Raw genomic sequence first — 18,998 nt, forward strand, 5'->3', positions numbered from 1 at the left:
AGCAGCACTTCTGAGTTCTGTCTTTCCTCAGCAGCCTCCAAATATAATCCTGGAGACATATAAATAAAATCCAGATCTTCCTCTTAGAGCTGAAATGTGTTGAAGAAAGGGAACACAAGATGAAGCTGCAGCAGTTTATGCACAACCTGGCAGCTATAGCACTCGCTTGGGAAGAAACTCAGGGCTTCTGTTCCCTATCCTTGCTGGTTTTATGTCTGTTGCATAAACAAGGTTTTTCTCCTCCATGCTAAGCCACATCACAGCTGAGCCAGGCGCTTTGTTTTCTTTGCCACTTTTTTTGTCTGCTAAAGTCGGTTCTGCACAGTGCTCTGAATTTCACTGAGAGTGGTCTGTGGCCTTACACAGACCTCCAACAGGCTGGCCTAAGCAAAGCAAACCTGACTAAACTTCACTGCCAAAATGCAGTATTCGGTTTTGGTGTAATACCCTCTTGTCATGATCAAGCATTGTTCTCACCAGTCCTGTACCTGTGTATGTGACCTGTTAATGGAGGTTTTGTGATCATTACCCGTTTGTAACAACATAAACCCCATTGTGTCACAGGAAGTAATAAAAAATTAATCACTGGATGAAATCACAAATTTAATAGTGTCATTTTGATTACAAAATGCTGCAGAAACTCTCCCCAGTCAATTTTTTTCTCACTACTACAAAATTTGAGATCAGAAGTGGTAAGCTGCTTGCTGTTGTCAGTGGTTGGATTGGTAAGCATGCATAGTGGCTGCAAAGCTTACAAATGCTGAAACCATGACAAAGTTGTGCTAGTAACATCAAGATAACACCAACAGAGACTTTATTCCATCTTGCAATTTACAGGACACCTTTTCCTTAATATGTGTCTTAAATAAATTTTATAGGGAAAATTGATTTTAAGAGGATGTAGAACTCTGAAAGAAAGAAAACAATGATCTTTACTTTCAAAATCTTACAGAAGCAAAGAAAGGTATGTTTTGATTATTCCTTTTTGGAATAAGAAGTTTCTCCCAGGTTCTTAGAGCTTGGGAAGCAAATAATTTTCCAAGATACAGAGAGGGTGTCTCTATTCCATAGGTAAATATATTTCCCTATAAGGGCATCTTCAGACAAGGGGGTAACTTGAGAAAGAAATGCACAGAGTGCAGGAGTGAGACCTCTCCTCTTAGCCCTAAAACTTGCAGCACATACCTTACTGTAGTGGTTGGAATTAACAGGAGCTTTTCTGTGTTCCTCCTCTCTCTTTTTCATTCTTATTGGGGCTTTCTTTATGATGTCAGTGCAGTGTGAGAGTTTTGAGTATGAGTGTATACAGATTGGTCACCACCTTGACCCTATTGTCACTGATCAGCAAAATACAGCATTATATACCAAACATCAATGTCTGCATAAAGTGCAACTGAACCAAGCATTTGCCATATCAATGGAGCAGAAAGCAAAATTTCTTAAAAAGGGGCAAAAGTGATCTCAACCCTAGCCAATTGTTTGTATATCTGGTGGATTTTGTACAGGTCTCAGTGCCTTTTTAGTTTGTTCCCAGTCTGCATGGAGCATAAGGTACTTTGAATTTTTTTGTAACCATTTGGAGCTTTATGATTTGGGTAGGTATGGGGAGAATACTTGTCAGGATTCTACCGCAATCCAAAACCAATCCCCAAGTTCCTATCAACTGTGACATAGAAAACAGTTTTTGCTCTTAGATCATTCAGTCATTCAGATCATGGGTTTAGCTTGGATATCTCGCATCCCCAGTTGCTGTCCTAAATTCCAGGCAATGATGTATCTCTCACAGCCTTAATGAAAAAGTCTTCCTGTCAGCAGTACCATACAATAATGTTAATGCAAGTTCTCCTTTCCTAATGTAGAAGTATTTTTTTCCTGCAGTCATTTCGGAGGTCTGTATTAAAAGGAAGTTTTTATCATAACATTAAAAACAACAAGAAGTAAGCGAGATACCTAGAGAATTTATCGGAGGTTATTTGGAAAGCAGAAAGGCAATATTTAAGAGGCAAGTCTATTTTATTGCATTCATTTTGAACTAAGTCTGAGATCTAGATCTAGTCTTACAGACAGTATGCTTTCTATCAGCCTCCCTAGATGCAAAATGAACCAGGTGTAACACTCTTAACTGAACTTATGTCACTAGTATTGGGCAGTCTTTGCATTAGCCCTACATCAAACAAGATGCCCTATAAATTAGAATTTTCCATTTTCCTTACCTTAGGTTTTTTTTTTTTGCTCATGATTACTTTCAAGATTTTGCCAGTATCTACGAACAGACTGGGTTTTGTTTTAAAAAAAGTACACAATATGTTTTATTTGTCAGTTCGATGTTTTTATTTGTGGATCCTTCAGCATATACATGGTAAGGCTAGCACTGCTTGCCCTCTTGTGTGCCCTCTTATATCTCAAATTATTCACTGGTATCATATCATTATTTGTTGAACCATCACATCGTTGTCCCATCTGCCTCTATTCCTTTCTAGTTATAAGCACCTTTCCCCTTAGTCCTCTCCCCTTTCTGTACTCTCCATGGCCCCAGTCAGGTCACTTGCCCTCTGCTAATGCTTCTCCATCTGTAAAATGGGAGTAATCTGAGTTGTTGGGAAGACTAATTTATGAATTAATATTTGTGAAGCACTTGAAAGATGAGAAGCACTAGATAAAGGCTAAGTAGCATAATTATTATTCTCAGAAGTGTCTTCATGAATAGGGAGAAAAAAAAGATGCAGAGTTGCTGCAAACTGATTAATAATCAGTATAGATGGTTCTGGAGATAGCTGAACACAGGCTAGCTGGCTATGCTTGTAAAGAGACAAATTAACATGAATGAATATGTAGTGTTTACATTTCTTACCCAACATTTTAAACAGACAATGTTAATATTACACATTTTCACATCAGTCATGAATCAGAACTTGTAACCATGAAAGAAAATGCAACTCTGTGAAGTTGGGAAGCAAGACCTGTACCTTCTGGCTTCCAAATTCTTCTAGTCTCATTCCATATACATGAGTGTCATTTAAACATGTTACTTATTACAGATGCAAATGGAACAGAGAGACTAACTGAGAATAAATATTTTAAGGTAATATCCCACAGTCTCAACTTTGTATTGTGATTATAAAACCATCTTCTCCACCCCACCTCCAAAAGGAAGGTAATTTCCTAGTACTATAATTAAGCCGTCTTTCATTCCTTCATATTCAGAAAAAGGGGGAAGTAAGGGTAATGTTCTAAAATGAGTGTGATCACATAATATCTCCTGTCCAGAAAAGCTATAATTATTAACCTGAACCATTATTTTTTTTTAATGTACTGTATGATGTATCTGCCTTCTGTGGCTAGAGAACTCTATTCAGTTTAACCACTGGAGGCCAAATTTTATTACTTAAACAACTGTCTCAAACCATGCCATCTACAAAAGAGATTAAGGATGTCTGTGCTTTGTGAAAATATGTTATCTTCCAACATGTTTCCACAGCAAGACTGTATCAAAGAAACTGTGTTCCAGCATGCTCTGTACAGGTTTTTGGCAGAAAGCTGCAGTGGAGTTTAAGAGGCTATGTCTTTACTCTCTTTGTGGGATGTGATGCCCAAGTTTATGTTGCCAGACCATAGTCTCTGTGCCCCTGAGTGAAGGGGCTGCCTGAGTTAAGGAGGACGGTTTTTTTGCTCTGTTCTCCTCCTGCCCCCTTCAGTTTCCTGCCAGCTAGAACTGAGCATCACATTTCATATCATGATCTATTTCTGTGCCTTCTGAGCTTTTAAAATGTTGGCATTGATAGATCCGATTGTAAATGATGACTACAGGAGGGAACGGTTTATAAGGCAGTTTAGTATATTATTACCTTTTCATTCTTTTATCTCTGCTGATCATCTAAGGGAAATCTTAGGAAACCTGATGATCACAAAGGCCCATGAGACTGATGTTTCTGAAGTGCAGGATAGAATCAAAACCCCAGGCAGATTGGGAAAAACATACAGCTGTTCAGAAGGAAGCAACGGTGTTCTTCAGAATTTTATTATAGGCTATAGCAAACTAATGCAGTAGTAGCCTGCTACCTTTAATAGGAGGGCATTGGAAGGGTTAATGGTATGAGTGGCACAAACAAGAAGAAAACTCTACAGGGTTAGGCTCTGCTAAGCAGTGTGTCACTGTCTGTGTACTAGATTCAGTGTCTGTGTACCAGATTGGAATCTTCATTTTTGTAGGTATCCAAAAATAAGATCTATATGCATTATGCAGTTCAGCTTCTTGACGTCATGAAAGCCACTTAACTTATTAGACACTTGGACAGATTACAGTACTTTCAGGAGTAATGATCTTGCCATTAGGCACATGGAAGGAAGTAAATTACTTACATTCCTGAAAGGCTCCAAAAGTTCTGCTCTGCTCAGAAGACTGGGATGAGGGACTACCTGCCCCTCCTGTCCACTGTCAGCTTGGTGTGGTGTAGCTTGGGTATTCCCACAGCAGAACCTAGCCTGAGCGCTAACCAGTGTGGGCACACATGGAAGGAGAGAGCTGACCCCAAATGAGAGCTTGTCATACTTGACACTGTTCCCATCAGTCTATTCTTTCAGGGTTTGGCATCAAAATAATGTTACAGGTACTTTCTATAGTGTAGCCTAGTCTTCTTCCCTGTTGGCTGTACAGAAGGCAGTCTTCCTATATAGACAAGGGGCCAGTGTCTCTTATATGAGAGAAAACTTCATTCAGACCATGTGGAACAAGAGAGAACTTGGAATTAAAACCTTTCCAGTCATGCTCCTTTACAGCATTTCCAGCTCCTCCTGAACTGGAATGTGATGATAAAAGCAATTTTGTGAGCACTTCATTCCTTTTCCTACATAAGAATTTATTATGCGTATACGGAAAAAATGCAGCTGTTATTTCCCCTCTGTTTTCTCCTTCTATATCTATCCATTCTAACACTGCCAGAAAATGCAGAAGGAAAATACCTTTCCTTCCAAGACTGCCCCCCTCCAAAAAAAACCAAAAAACCCAACCAACCAACCGAACAAAAAAACCCCAACAACAACCCAGCAAGAAAAAAAGGAGGGAGGAACATTAAGAGAGATGGCGCCAATAATCCTTAGAGAAGAAAGACAGGAAATGCTTGCAGTACTAGAATTGTGTAGGAAGAAACAATAAGGAATAAGTAAGTGGAAAGAGAGCAGGTTAAGGTAAGGAACAAGATGTTTCCTATGCCTAGAGAATGAGTACATTAGAATAACTTGAAGAGAAAGAAAAGATATTTTTTTTATTTATTTAAAAAATAGATTGAAAGACGACTCTGAAATGCACAAACTGAAAAAGAGGAGTGGCGTCATGTGAGGAAAAACAGCCAAGGGTAAAATTAAAAATAAACAACAAAACAGAACAAGCAAACAAAAAACCCCAAACAAAATTCCTTTGAAGTTAGAAGACTGAAAAATAGTCAGAGACACACAAGTTAGGATTGCTGGAAAGTTTGGTTTAAATAATGTTTATATTTGTTACTATGTTTTTCTGAGCCTTCCCAGAAACCAAAAATATCTGAACAATTTCAGACAGGGATGTTGTCACCTCCTAAGAACTGATTTTCTCTAGGTATTATAAAAGCCCTGTGGTTCCCCTGAAAAATGGACAGATATGATGGTTTATGGCACCGAAAATGTGGCCCTTAAAGTGTGTTAGATTTATAGCATTAGTCTGAGTAAGTAGCAGAGCAGGCTTCAGCTATAAAAATGCCAGGGAGAATCCCAAGACTAAATTGCAGTTTAGTTTTGTCCCCTTCAAGGGGACAAGCAACCCCTCCTTATTCAGAGAGATGGGAACATGGAGGCTAATGGATAGGTATAAGATATTTATGTGGTTACAAACAGTGTATTGCATCCCTGCACACTACTTTCTGCACTATCCTCTCTCCCCTACCCCTGCATGCTAGAACAAGTGGATGGCAAAAGGGAGTGAGCAGACAGATTTTACTGGGAAATTGTTGCAAATTGCTGCTGAGACAGGTCATACCACAAATCACGCTGTTCCCTTCACCTGAACAAGAAAGATGTGAGGGAGGAATTGTATTTTAGAAAGGATGTCTCTGAGTCATTCTGTCTCCCACAATATTCCTGTGATGCAACTTGCAGGGTGCTTCTGGTTTCGCTGTTATGCGTAAAGGTCTATAGTCCCCAGCAAAAAGGAGACCCCGACCAGAAATTACATGTCACGCTTACCTACAAAACCATGCGCTTTGTTACAGCCGTGTAACTTGTTTTCAGTTGAACTTTATAGGTGTATTACTGACAGAATTATTCAAGAGAGAAACTAACTTCAGATTTGAAATTTCCTCTGTTCTGTAGAGTATATTCTAGCAGCTCTGAGGTTCTCTCACACAGAAAGACATACCAGACTGAACAGAACTTGGATTCCATGTTTTGACAAAACTGCCTTTATAATACATATCTGTAAATAAATAGATTTGTAGGCACATATTATATTCAAATAACTGTCCATTCTGTTTCTTTTGTTATAATTATGTAAAAACATAATTCACTGGGTGCTTGAACATAAACTGTATTCCTCTGTGATACAAAGTATTTTTTTCTCAGATGGTAGTAAAACTGAAGAGACAATCAAAACAGTGGTGCCCTGTTTCCATTTCACTTCTTTATACCTTTATTTCCCTCTTTACCAGATCTGAATGCAACCTTCAAAACTTTGTCCTTCCACGTTTTCTTTCACTCACAGGGCTATGTACCTTCTCTACCCATAAGTTCCCTACTCTTGGGAAGAACAATATTCTTTAACATGTTCCAGAACCGAATTGTGGAGTATTTAGTCACCACCAGCCTTCCCACTGTCATTATGCTTTTGGAACGGTTCCACTCTTATTACAGTGCTCCAAAATTTACATTTCTTTCTTTATGCATTTTGTGGACCTTTACTTAAAGGGTTACCTGTACCTCCTAAATATCTCCAATGTTTTGAGGATGCCTCCAAGGAAGTAAAGACCACTAACACTGAAATGCTTGAGCCTACCACCCTAGTTTAATAAAAGTGTACAACAAAGCTCAAACTGTATATTGCATAACATGCTCAGAAATTTCTTAAAGCACTATTTTTACTTATCTTTGGAAGTTTGGCCTAAGTAAAAAGAAGAGTACTGATTATTTTGTTGCTAAACTGGGAGTAAGAACAGTGATCAAGTAAGAGCAAGAGCACTTTGAATGTGTTTGAGCCTCTCGAGCTACCAGAAGAAGTCTGATGAAGTGAGCAGTTGTATACTGAGTGTGGCTAGGATTCACGTGTTTCTTTCCATCTAGATCACATCTTTATCTTACCGTCAAGAACCTGTTGAACAAGTTGCTGAACTAAAGTGGCGGATGTTCAAGATTACACTTTTTATTAGATGCAAACAGGTTTCCTGTGTTGTCTGTACTCACTGTGGCTATAAAATTTGGAAGAAAGCAATCCGTATCAAAAATAACAAGTTGGATGATGTTGCTAGAAGGTTGATCTTTGAAATTTAGTGTGCTATTCATTGATGACAGATTGTATTGCTTTTACACAAGATCTCACTAATTTATAAATCTGCTGTACAGTTCCACTTAAATCAGTGCAGTTATGGTAATGTAAGCCAGTTGAGAATTTGAAGTTGAATCCGCTCAGCTTGTGCTTTTGACGTTAATGAGGATGAGAGCAAAATTTCAGTGCCAAAATGCATGGCAATTGTCAGGTACTACTGAGAATTACTCGTCTCTGGCTGCCATGGGGAAAATCTGGTTGCCAAAATGCAGAAAATCTAATGGTTGTGAAAGTTCAAATGGTTTTCTTTTTCTTCAGAACATTGTTAATATCATTAATTGGTTTATTATTTATAGGTTTTTCTCAGGAGAGATGAGGGATAAAGATGGATTTACTCAGTCTTTTCTATAAAGTCTTTTATTGTGCTGGATTTGCTGCTATCCTAGAGTACTCTCACACCTGATTGCTAGTTACTGTCTGTCCAGCCAAAATGAAGCAGACAATAGCCTTTTTTGTTAATTACTTTTTAAAAAGGAATTTACTGGGCAAATTGACACTCTCAATATATCATGGTATAGTATATCTTTTTCCTACCAGAAGATCTTTTTCACTGTAGAAAAAGAATATTCTTTATGTTGAAGCTATGGATATAGTAGACACAATTCAATTGTAGTTCATTGAGTTCCTGAGCATCAGCAAAGCTGAGGCAACTGACTGTGGGATTTGGGCCAAGGGAGAAGTTGTGAATGTGTTAGCATGTAGGTGATTCCGTCGCTTTTCTTACTGTCCCTCTATGGCAGGGGTCCTCAAACTACAGCCCGCGGGCCAGATATGGCCCCCAGGGTCCTCAATCTGGCCCCTGATATTTACAGACCCGCCCTGCCGGGGGTTGGGGGGGGAACCAAGCAGCCGCAGATGACTGCCTGCCGCTGCATCCAAGTGCTGGCCCCCTGGTTAAAAAGTTTGAGGACCCCTGCTCTATGGCCTTTTATTCTGTATTGAATTTACATTGATATATGGTGAAGTATCGTGCTGCAGTAGTTCATGTCTCTGAACTGAAGATCTTTATGTGAATGTTATGAAACTTACACTAATATAGGGTTCTGTATTTATTTTGGCATTCAGTCTATTCAAATGATGAATTTGGGAAATACAGCTCTTACGAAAAATGCTATTAATCTGTTAAAATATACTCCAAACCAACAAAATTGTTCTGTTAATGAAGCATGAGTATCTAATGACCTTTGATAGTAAAAATACCATGGCTTATGCAATGACACTGTAAAGGTCTTCTAAATTTTGCTACTAGATTATATTAGTTGGTAGAGGATTTTTTCCTACGGTTATTATTTTGTCTTGCCCATGAAGTAATATTTTTACTTCTCATTGAAGAACAGTCCTGAAACAAAGAATTTTTTCTTGTATATACATTTTAAATCCTGTTGTGATTTCAATATTTTATCATACATGTATATTTTGATTCTTTGCTACAGTCATGGCTTATGGCAGCGAATTCAGAAAGTTAAGTATGGTTTGCATTGAGAATTATTCCTTTTTCTTCCCCTGGTGTGTTTTTTTTTAATTATTATTATTATTTACTGGTTTAATGTCTGTCCCCTTTATATAAGAATGATGAGTTGAGAAGGCTGTCTAATTATTTGTATCTGTATAAGTGATTATATTGTCTCTTATTGAAGGTATTTTCCTTTTCTGATCCTTGCTCTGAATAACCTCTGTCCATTTATTTAGATGATTGATAGGAACAGAGTTCAACATTTTAAGTTATATTTCAGATTGGGAATAGGACCCAAAACAAGTGGCTTCGCTTGTGTTATTTAGACTGCATCCGGATTTATGAGTTATTCAAATTATTGTTCCACTTGTTAACACTTAATTAACGATGCCAGTTTCTTACCCAATTGTCCAAGTCAACAGTAAGTCCCAGTTGTTTTTGCAACAACATAAATTACCTTGTCACTTCAAATTTCATCCCTTCGTGCTTTAGTCCCCTTTCTGGACCTGGTGTTTTATTTTTCAGACCTTTACTTGTTCTAAGAAACAATTAAAATAATTCAGTTATGTACTATTGACTTCTGACAAACGTTGACTTTTAAACCTTAAAAAGATAAACTGAACATTAAGTGAGAAAGATTACAATTTATATTATAAAAATGGAATTTTTAGTGTAAAACTACTGAAAGATATTTGAAAAGGGGATAGTAATAGGAAAAGTATTCCTAATATGAGGATCTCATGGGTGGTGGAAGAGTAGTTTCAGAGAAGTGTTGAAAATTTCAGGGCTCATGAGAGTTAGGACTTAACTAAACACAACAGCAAGAAAACTGAAATTGGAAGCTTTCAGGAATGGCAAAGAAATTGTCTTAATAAGGTCTTTTTCATATTTAATTTCTTTCTTTGTATTTGAAGTCATAAATAATACAGTGTGTGTCTGTGGATTACCTGTTCCATGAAGGATGTCATGTCAGAACAGATAAGATCATGGGTGTTGGGATGACTTGCTGCCCATTCTGTGATACAAATTTATGGGTAAGGAAAGTAACCTCTTTTTCAGTGAGGGTTGTAGCAGCAAATCACTGTAGTTCTGACAAATGAAACCCATTTATTCAAGGTCAAGAATGTGTTTATGTTTCATACTAATGCATGTGAAAGCCTTCTTATTTGATTATTTTGTTACCATTAGTCCCAGGTGAAATGGGAATCCCTGGGTGATAGGCATTCTATAAATCATAATAAAAGATAACTTACATTCTAAAAAATTTGTTGTCCAAATATAAAATATTGCCAAAGACAATCTTATTATCCAGATTTTCTATATGGAAGAGCTTTTTATTAGTAGGAAGAGAGAGGCACTTTGAGAAGAGGATCATGAAAAATACATAGCCAGCACTGCTAGGATAGAAAAGTTGGTTTCTTCATACTGGCTGTGTAGTGGTAATATGGGGCACTTACATTTATTACCTGTTTCTCAGGCATTACAGTTAGGGTGACTGCAGTTAAGGTAAGAAATCGTTGTATTCTGTTTCTTGCTAAATAAATTGGAGGTGCGAACTCTTCTCATTGCTTCCGAGTGATGTAAGTCACATCATACTGTTTTCTCTGTAATAATAAGAATTCTGATGTGAATGCCTTGAGAGAGTGAATATGTAATCCATTTCTTCCGCTTAAAAATTTCAAAACTGCTTTTTTGACTGCTTAATCTACTAAAATACAATTATACTAATTTACCTGAAAAATGATAAAAACAGATCCAAGGTAAATAAATATGATTAAGAATTTCAATATATGTTTATGATTATCGTTTTAGCATTCATAGAGTAACTTATGACAACTACATCTGAACTAACATTGCCGCTATAAGTTCCAAATATTCTTCTTTAGTTGCTATCAAAATTAAAATGTATCCATTTTATATTGGTGTATCAGACTACCACCACTAGATAGGTTATTCTGTGAACTCCTCTCTTACTCACAAACTGGTATTTCCATAAATCTGAATGGAAAATTGAGTCAATTGGCTAGTTCCATATTTGCATCCAAGAAGCAGGAAAATAACAGATGAGGACAGTCATAAAAGTTGGCATACTTTGGCTGAACTCATTTGACCATATAAGCCTGAATACTTGGTACACAGAAGCTTAGTTTTTGTAATATCCTAGAACCAAAACCAGGTAAAAAATACACCTCATTTTTTTTTACCATCTAAATTTAAGCTGTCATCTTTAATAGATTAATTTGTATCAGCATAAGTGAAAAGGCAAATTAGGTCCTTTAAATGCATTCTTTGTGGTTTTTTTCCCCCACTACTGCAAGCATAGAAGAGAACTTGTATTGTGCATTGCTGCTGATTTTATCTCCGTGTTGAAGAGTCCTTTCTGTACTAATTTGGCATTCTTTCTCTATATTTTATTGAAATTGCCACATACACTTGTTAAATAATTCTAGTCTGTTTGGGTTTTGCTGGTCTTTTCATTTTCTTTCCATGGTGATTGATTGCCATCTGGGGGCTAATATGAGCCCACCATGCTAATTTCACTTATTCCACCCATTAACTGCTATTGTCTCCAGGGTCAGAGACAAATGTATGAATCCACTTTATCTCTCATCTTACAGAACATTGCATATAGTGAGCCATGTATTACGAAACGGCTACATCAGTCTCTAATTACTCAGCTCTACCCTGAGTTGAATGCTGGTGCACCTTGAGAAACAGCATGCAAAAGCACATTTGTTTAAGTCCTTAGACGGTTAACATTGTGCATAACCTCCTCGCAAATCACAGCCTCAGCTGCAGCACATCCATTAGTCTGGAAGAATGAAGATTCCCAAGTGGCCCTGGTGCCTTTCCCAATTCCCTTGCGACCCACCAATCCTCTCAGTGCTTTCTCTGCATGTAGGGAGTGTTCGGAGCTAATCAGGTCAATGATCATCTCACGGCTCAGGGGACATGACAGGAGCCTATCACAGCAGTTACGCGATCTTCCAGACCTGAGCACACTTGCTGAGAATCTCATGTTAAGAAACATTGCTTTGGTGCGTCTTCTCTCACTCCCTAGGAGCCTCTGAGGATTTCAGCTTATCTTTTTCTCTCTCTCTCCTTTAGACAGTGAAGAGTTCAACATCAAGGAAAAAAAGGCATAGCAGTATGCAGCTACCCGGAGGGTGTTGATTGAAACTTTGATTACCCCCAAATCACTGTTGATTTGACTGATGCTCCAGCTTTACCAGAGAAAAGATTTCAATTAAGGTAAGTGCTGCTTTATCTGGCTGACTGCATCATGCCGAATTTCTGCATTGAAAGTTCAAACTGAGTGAACTGACGGGCTGCACTGCAGCAAGGGAGCCGGGCTGCCTGTCAGGAGAGGGCTGGGGGCAGAGGCAAGTGTCCCAGCCTGGAACTCCTTTCTGGAGGGATTCAGGTTTTGAGCAGCTTCTTATGAATGGCTGCAGGTTTTTTTCCGATTCAGTGGTTATCTGAAGCTTAGAGGAAAAAAAAGTAAAAATGTTAGAAATGTGCAGGAGTGTGAGGAGGGAAGGCAAAGTGCACTTTCCCCCTTTGTGCTTAGTACGTTTACTTGAGGAAGCACAGCAGCTGGAAAGCAAAGGTAAAACTTTATTTTGAATAAGGAGTGTTGCTCCTGTGCAAGCAGGAACACACAGACACAAGGCTTCAAAGTCCCATGGCATTTAAACAAGACAGAAAGGGATTTTTGAAATGTGAATCAAGAATATGCATGCAGCTTTCCAGGTTACCATCAGAGTGAGGGCTGTGACTGGTGTGTGTTATGCTTGGAGGCTGGTGGGGTTTGGATAGTTGTTTTTGCAGGATTAGCAGTTCAGGAAGAGGATAAGGGTGAGTGGGGGTGCTAGTTCAATACGAGTGGCCAGAAAATTCAGAAAATTAATTTGGTAGTCGCTTGGGGGGGAGTAGTGTTGGATTGAAGAGGGAGAGGATGTATTTTTCACGGGGTGATAGAAAGTGTGGCATCGAAAGAAATAGACTGGTGCTTCAAGATCTTTATCTGCAAAGAAATGAGAGAGTACATGAGGGAGGCTGTCTTGAAAGATTAAATGATTAATATGAAAAAGTGAGAGATGCTTGCACAGCTTGGAATTAGTTAAATAACCTGGTGTGCCTGTGGCGTATCCATCCTAAAACGCCTAAAGTGAACTGAATTTGATAGTCTGAGTCAAGTTCACATTTAATAGCCATGCTGTCAGGGGACGTAATTAAGGAGCTAGTAAACAGCCCAAACTTTTCAATACTGTAAGGGACCAAGTTAAAGTCTATTGTATTAAACATGGCCATGTTCTTTCTGTTTCCCACAAAAATTAACATAATGTGTTTAAAAATCTGTCATTATAGGGAAAACAGTTCAATGGAAAGTTAACTTATTTCAAATCTTGCTGTCTTAAACAGATATATAACTCCTGGGTAGATTATAAAAGTGTGGCTTAATTGGACAGCTTTTTTCAGCAGATACGGTTTACTGTCATTAAGTATCTGTATTGCTGATTATCATCCAATGCTGGTAATATAATTCATAGCAATATATATTGCATTAAAAGCTCAGCTACCTAATATGGAGATGCATTTTTTTCACCAAAAATACCTACCAAGCCCCTTTCCCACTCCACTCCACCCTTCCTCAAGAAAAAAAAAAAAAAGGCAATTTGGGGAAATGTTGGTTACCTGCAGATTTCTTACTTATTCTGTTAGCTTTTTCAGTGAGAAATACCACATTCTATTTGTTGCAAAAACATAAGCATATGGGAAAATGATGTGAAGTTTTGCAGGAATGTATTAAGACATTAATATTATTAAGACATAATAATATTAAGACATAAAAACAGTTTTACCTATCAGTATATTTACCTTCTTAAAAATTATTTCTGAAAGTCGTGCTTGTTTATATGGTGACTCAATAGGTTCACTGTTTTCTTCTAAAATAGGTTGGTTTTGGAAGTAGTTATAGGCACTGATCCTCATTTTGGTGTAACATATGGCTTGCTACTTTTTTCACGTTACGTTTATATGACATTTACTAAGTTTTGTGTTTCTACCCAGAGATGCAATTTTTGACCAAGGCAGAAATATTTCAATGCACAAATCAGCTTCCATTATACCTGTCTTCACTTTTTTTCTTTCATGAAATGATATCTTGGCATAATTAGTATTCATTAATAGACATTAGACTATTCATTAAAAAAAATCAAAAGACAATAACTTAATGCACCGCATGGAAAAAATTATAGTGTAAACAATTCCTTTGCAGTTGCAGACATTCAAGTTACATACACATAGCAAAACTTCCATTTCAGTCTTTCACAAGGACTGACTACAAACACTACACTATTTGACGTGATGGCTTTGTTCCCCTTTTGTCTCACAAAGCTGTTGCTGTAAGTAAAAAATAAATAAATCACGCTTTCATGGCAGTGTGTCTGTGGGTTTCTAAACAAGTCTTAAAATGCACTTACATCTCTATTATTATTTTACAAGATCAGATGTTCTATCTGCTTCTAAGTGAAGAGCACTTACTTTCCAGTATGCTAGCCTCAGAGATTGTATGATATGACAGTTCACAAAATACAGGGAAATGCTGGGCTTCCTCGTGTTTTGATAAAAATAGACAATAATGCTATAATTATTTTCTGATCTCTTCCATTGGTGGATTATTGGTTTCTTCATACGTGGTGACAGTCCAAAAGTGACTTCAGCAATATGGGAAATACCATTTCTCATTAAACAAATAATTTGGGGTACCTGACTCATTGAAGCTTTTCAGACTTGTTAAACACAGGAACATAGGTTACACAGGAAGGCAGTGGAAGACATGTCAGTATAGCCTAGTTCCTTTTTCTGGACCTTTTTTTTTTTTTTTTTTTTTTAACTCTAAGGCCATATCAAATAGTATTACATATGTAGCTGTATGCAAAGTTCAGCTGCATTCCAGATATTTCAAGTTCTTTGAGTTCAGTGTTAATTTTTTTTGCCTCTAGCTACATCTCCTTATTACCGACAGATGAGTATGAATACTATCTGACCCAACTCCACTGAAAATTAGTGTTTGATGATAATGCTTTAATGTTTTAGGAACTTTTTAAAGGAAATTTATTAAATTGAGATTTGAAAAGGGGTAAAGCAAAGGGAGCTGTCATAGCTGACATAAAACCAACCATAGAGCAGCAAGGAACAATCCTGCTAAACCAGTGCTGGACATATATGAAAAAGAAAACCACTGTTGATGACTATATTTAATAATCCAGTTAATGTAAGGTGAAGAGAGATATGATGCCATTTCAAGAGGATAGGGTGAGAGTGAGATAGAATAAACTTCAGGTGTTTGTGAGTTTCCCCAGTTTTCTTTATCAAAGATATATTTGCTTTACCAGAAAGGGAGGCTTCTCAAGGCCTGGGTTATTAACGTGCATTGGAAAACTACCATCAGCTTTCATAGCAAGATCACTGTGTCCCACCAGACTCTTGTCATCCCTCCTGCTGTTATTATCATAGTCTGTTTCCTGGGAATCTATTCTTGCACCTCTGAGTACCACATTCTTTATATAGCTTCTCTTTCTTCCTAATGATTTGTGTTTCTTTTCATTCTGTTCCTCTTAGCATTCTCCCTCTTTCATTCCTTTCCTTTTCTTCATCTACCACAATTTAATGCTTCATCACTTTCATATCCATTCTCTTCCTTCCTTTGATGCTGCAAGGACATCGTCTTTCTCACTTGGGACACCTGTGTAAATTTTTCTTTTTAATTGAAACAGACACACCCCCCCATGAAAACACTCCAGTGCTCACATGAATGGGATGTATGTGCTCCCACACTCTACCGTGTCATTATCCCGTTTTTCTTTACTTTGTTTTTGATTGTACGCTCTTTGCATCAGGGGCTCTGTGTACAGTATCTCAGCGTACCGTAAGTAGCTAGCCCAGTAAGAGCCAGTTCTGTTTCCAGTTTCAGAGTCTATGTGTCTACACTGCAGAAATTGCATGCTCTTAACTGCTTCATGGAAATAAAACTCTGCAAGGTTTAACTCGGGTAACTCAGGATGTCATCGCTCTTGCAAACACAGATCTTCCAGTTAAAAAGAAACATATATTGCAGCATATATTTTTGTATATACGTTGCAAATATGTAAGTTTTCAGCATACTTTCAAAGGCATTGTCATTTTCAAGCCAATGTGAAAAGTTGCAGCTTCTGAATGACTCCTCAGAATCATAACTGGTTGATTTAGAGGCAAAGGTAGTGTTTGCTACTGCTTTTTCCTGTCTTCTGTTTTTATTGCTTTTCTTCAGAGATGCACCATATTGAAGAATGAGTTTCAGACCTTCTCCTCCTTTGTATAAATAGAAACTTTCACTAACGTCCACTTGATTTGCAGAGATTTAACTCATTGAAGGCATTTGGTTTGGCATGTGTCACTGCATGAATATTTGTTGAGGTAATAATTTTGTAGCGAAGTTTTGAAGCTGAAGTGGTGTTCTGAAGGGTAGAAAGCTTTAATCTGCTTTTATGTTGAATCTTCAAGCCTGGTAGTTGCGGGGGCTGAGGCACTACTCTTTCATGTAGATAATTTCTTTATCAACATAAAATGCAAACTGTTCATCGCCATATTTATTACTGGACTTGGTATTTAGCAGAAGTCAAAGACATATGTTTTACAATACTAATATTGCAGTGGATCATTTAAAGAGGCTTCTTTTTCTCCCAGCCAGATGGGAGCTACGGTACTGTATCTTGTGACTTGGTCAGATTACTTTAGGAGCAGCTGTGGTTCAGTCTCTCTCAAATGTATCATTTCAGTATTGATGGGGAAAAGAGCCTTCCTGTAAACATCAGAATTGTTGATGTACACCAGACAGTTCCGGGGCTGCAGGGGCATCTTTCTGCTGCAGATGTGTCAGCTGTCAATATTTTTTAAGGCAATGACTACACTGGTTGACATATGTATAATGTAAACAATGTTTACTGTCCTGTGTCCCAGCAGAGTGTGATTTGGGGTCTGTGGGTGCTGAAATTCATCTCTGTGCTGTTGTCCTGAATGGCCCGGACTGGGAGCCAAAGCTCAGAATGGAAACTTTTATGGAAACGTTCATAAGAAATGTATAGGTCTGAGATTCAAAACAAGGAAGTATCAAAGCATCTGATTTACAATAAATTGCTGTATCCCACTTAAGTTTTGAAGTTACAAATTTAGATACTAGAATTACATTGTCCTTCAACTTTCAGAGTACGGTATATTCAGAACAGTCTCCAAAGCAGATGGTAAATACTCAAATACTCAATTTTTTTGGATGAATAGGCTTTGTTTCCAAATTTAAATCAGATGTTTTATTCTTTTGATGCATGCATTTACTCATTGACCACATTAATACTATGTCCAGCACACTGAATGTACTTACAAAAGAAAGTTGTGGCTAACTTGGTTAGAAAAATGTTTGAAATACTTTCCTTTTTTTCTTTTCCCTCCCCGCCCTACCCCCCCACCCCCCGCCCCCACCTGTGAAGGTAAATAAGGATGCAAACCCACTCTTTTTCCAGAAAGCACTTTTGACCTTTCTTGATCAACAGTGTGCTCCAGCACTGATCCCAAAATCCAGCTTTTTGACACAGGTCATTTCAAGTCTATAAGCGTTAGGTAGGTTCTTAGTTGCTGTTCTCTGAAGGCTGCCAGCAAGTGCTAAATGTAATTGTAAATGCAGACACACATTTGCTGAACACTTGTCGGTGGCCATTTATTTATTTCTCAAAGTTTTTAGTTTGTTTATGCAATTCAACGACTACCCACAGGACTTTGAACTGGTGACCCAGGTTCTGAGTTCTCTTACCACTCCCTTATGTTCTTCAGTCCCCTTGGATCCTTAATACATATAGAATACAGTGTTTCTATATATGGGGTTGAGATGGCACTTTAAGCAACTCTCAGAAACCTATAAAAAGATCACAAAGTTTATTAAGAATAACCTTGGCATTATGTCCTCAGGCATACTGATTTTGTGCATGCATGTTACACTCTTTCATAGATGTTTTATATTTAGTTCAGTGTGTAATCTAAAAGGAAAAAAAAAAAAAAAAGCTCTATCCCATGGTTCATTTTTCCTATATTAAGAAAATAATGCAAATAAACCCAATACTGTTAAGTGGAACAAATATACCAGATAGTAAAATTCAATTACAGTTTTCTAAGAATATTTGTAGCATGAAGAAAAGCTAAAATCTAGTATTTCTTAACTAAAATTTCCATTGTTTTGAACAGCCTGAGCAGACTTTTACTCAGTACTTTTGCTAGATATGTGATGATGAAACCATTCTGCCAAATCTGAGTTCACTGAAATTTGGTTGCAACAACATTTCTGTAAAAAATCTTCAAGCTTAAGTAACATTTCAATCATTAAACTGGAAAAGCCATTTCATTTCCATTTAGTAAACTTGTATCTTTTCTTGTTAACTGTCTTTTTATTTCTCCCTAAAATATTAATAGTAACCTTGGTACTTGTTTACCATAATTTTTGAGTATTTAACTATATCTGTTGAAAATAGTAAATGGAATATAAATTAATTGCATTCCCTGTTACAAGTAACAGTTCTTATTCCTTTTCTGGGTAAATAGTACTCATTTAGTGCATAAGTAAACCTATCTAGCGTAGATCTACCTTGCTGTAATTCTAAACAAATGTTACAGAAGTCCTGATTGTCACTGTTGGAAGAAAAAAATAAAACCAAAAAAAGCCCTCTGCCTTTCGATAAAGAACCCCTTTTCTCTATTACTGTTTGAGAAGCTGTCCTGTTGGGATACAACTGTGCTTCCTACTCTCATTTGTAAATAGTTGGGTTTTTTTAATCTGATCTCCTAGACAGTGGGGTTCAGGTTTTCTATAAAACAGATCTTTTGGTAATTTGGTCCTTCTGCCTCACTTGAAGGAAGACATATGTCAAATAAATAAAGATAAAATGCTATATA

General features: G+C 37.4%; 1 protein-coding gene across 4 annotated transcripts in view; it reads left to right on the forward strand.

Annotated features, from left to right (window-relative positions):
- The first annotated feature begins 11,832 nt into the window (after positions 1 to 11,832).
- Positions 11,833 to 18,998, forward strand: part of CDH12 (cadherin 12) — a 220,714-nt gene continuing 213,548 nt past the window's right edge. For 3 of the 4 annotated variants that reach the window (XM_005444481.4, XM_027813008.2, XM_055706193.1), the window contains exons 1-2: positions 11,833 to 12,055; positions 12,126 to 12,269. The gene's annotated coding sequence lies outside the window, so the exon portion shown is untranslated. Of the gene's footprint in view, positions 12,270 to 18,998 lie in introns of all 4 variants that reach the window. The other variant, XM_055706192.1, reaches the window with a different exon arrangement.

Source organism: Falco cherrug, chromosome 3 (assembly GCF_023634085.1).
Source record: "Falco cherrug isolate bFalChe1 chromosome 3, bFalChe1.pri, whole genome shotgun sequence".
In the NCBI taxonomy this organism is placed as follows: Eukaryota; Metazoa; Chordata; class Aves; order Falconiformes; family Falconidae; genus Falco; species Falco cherrug.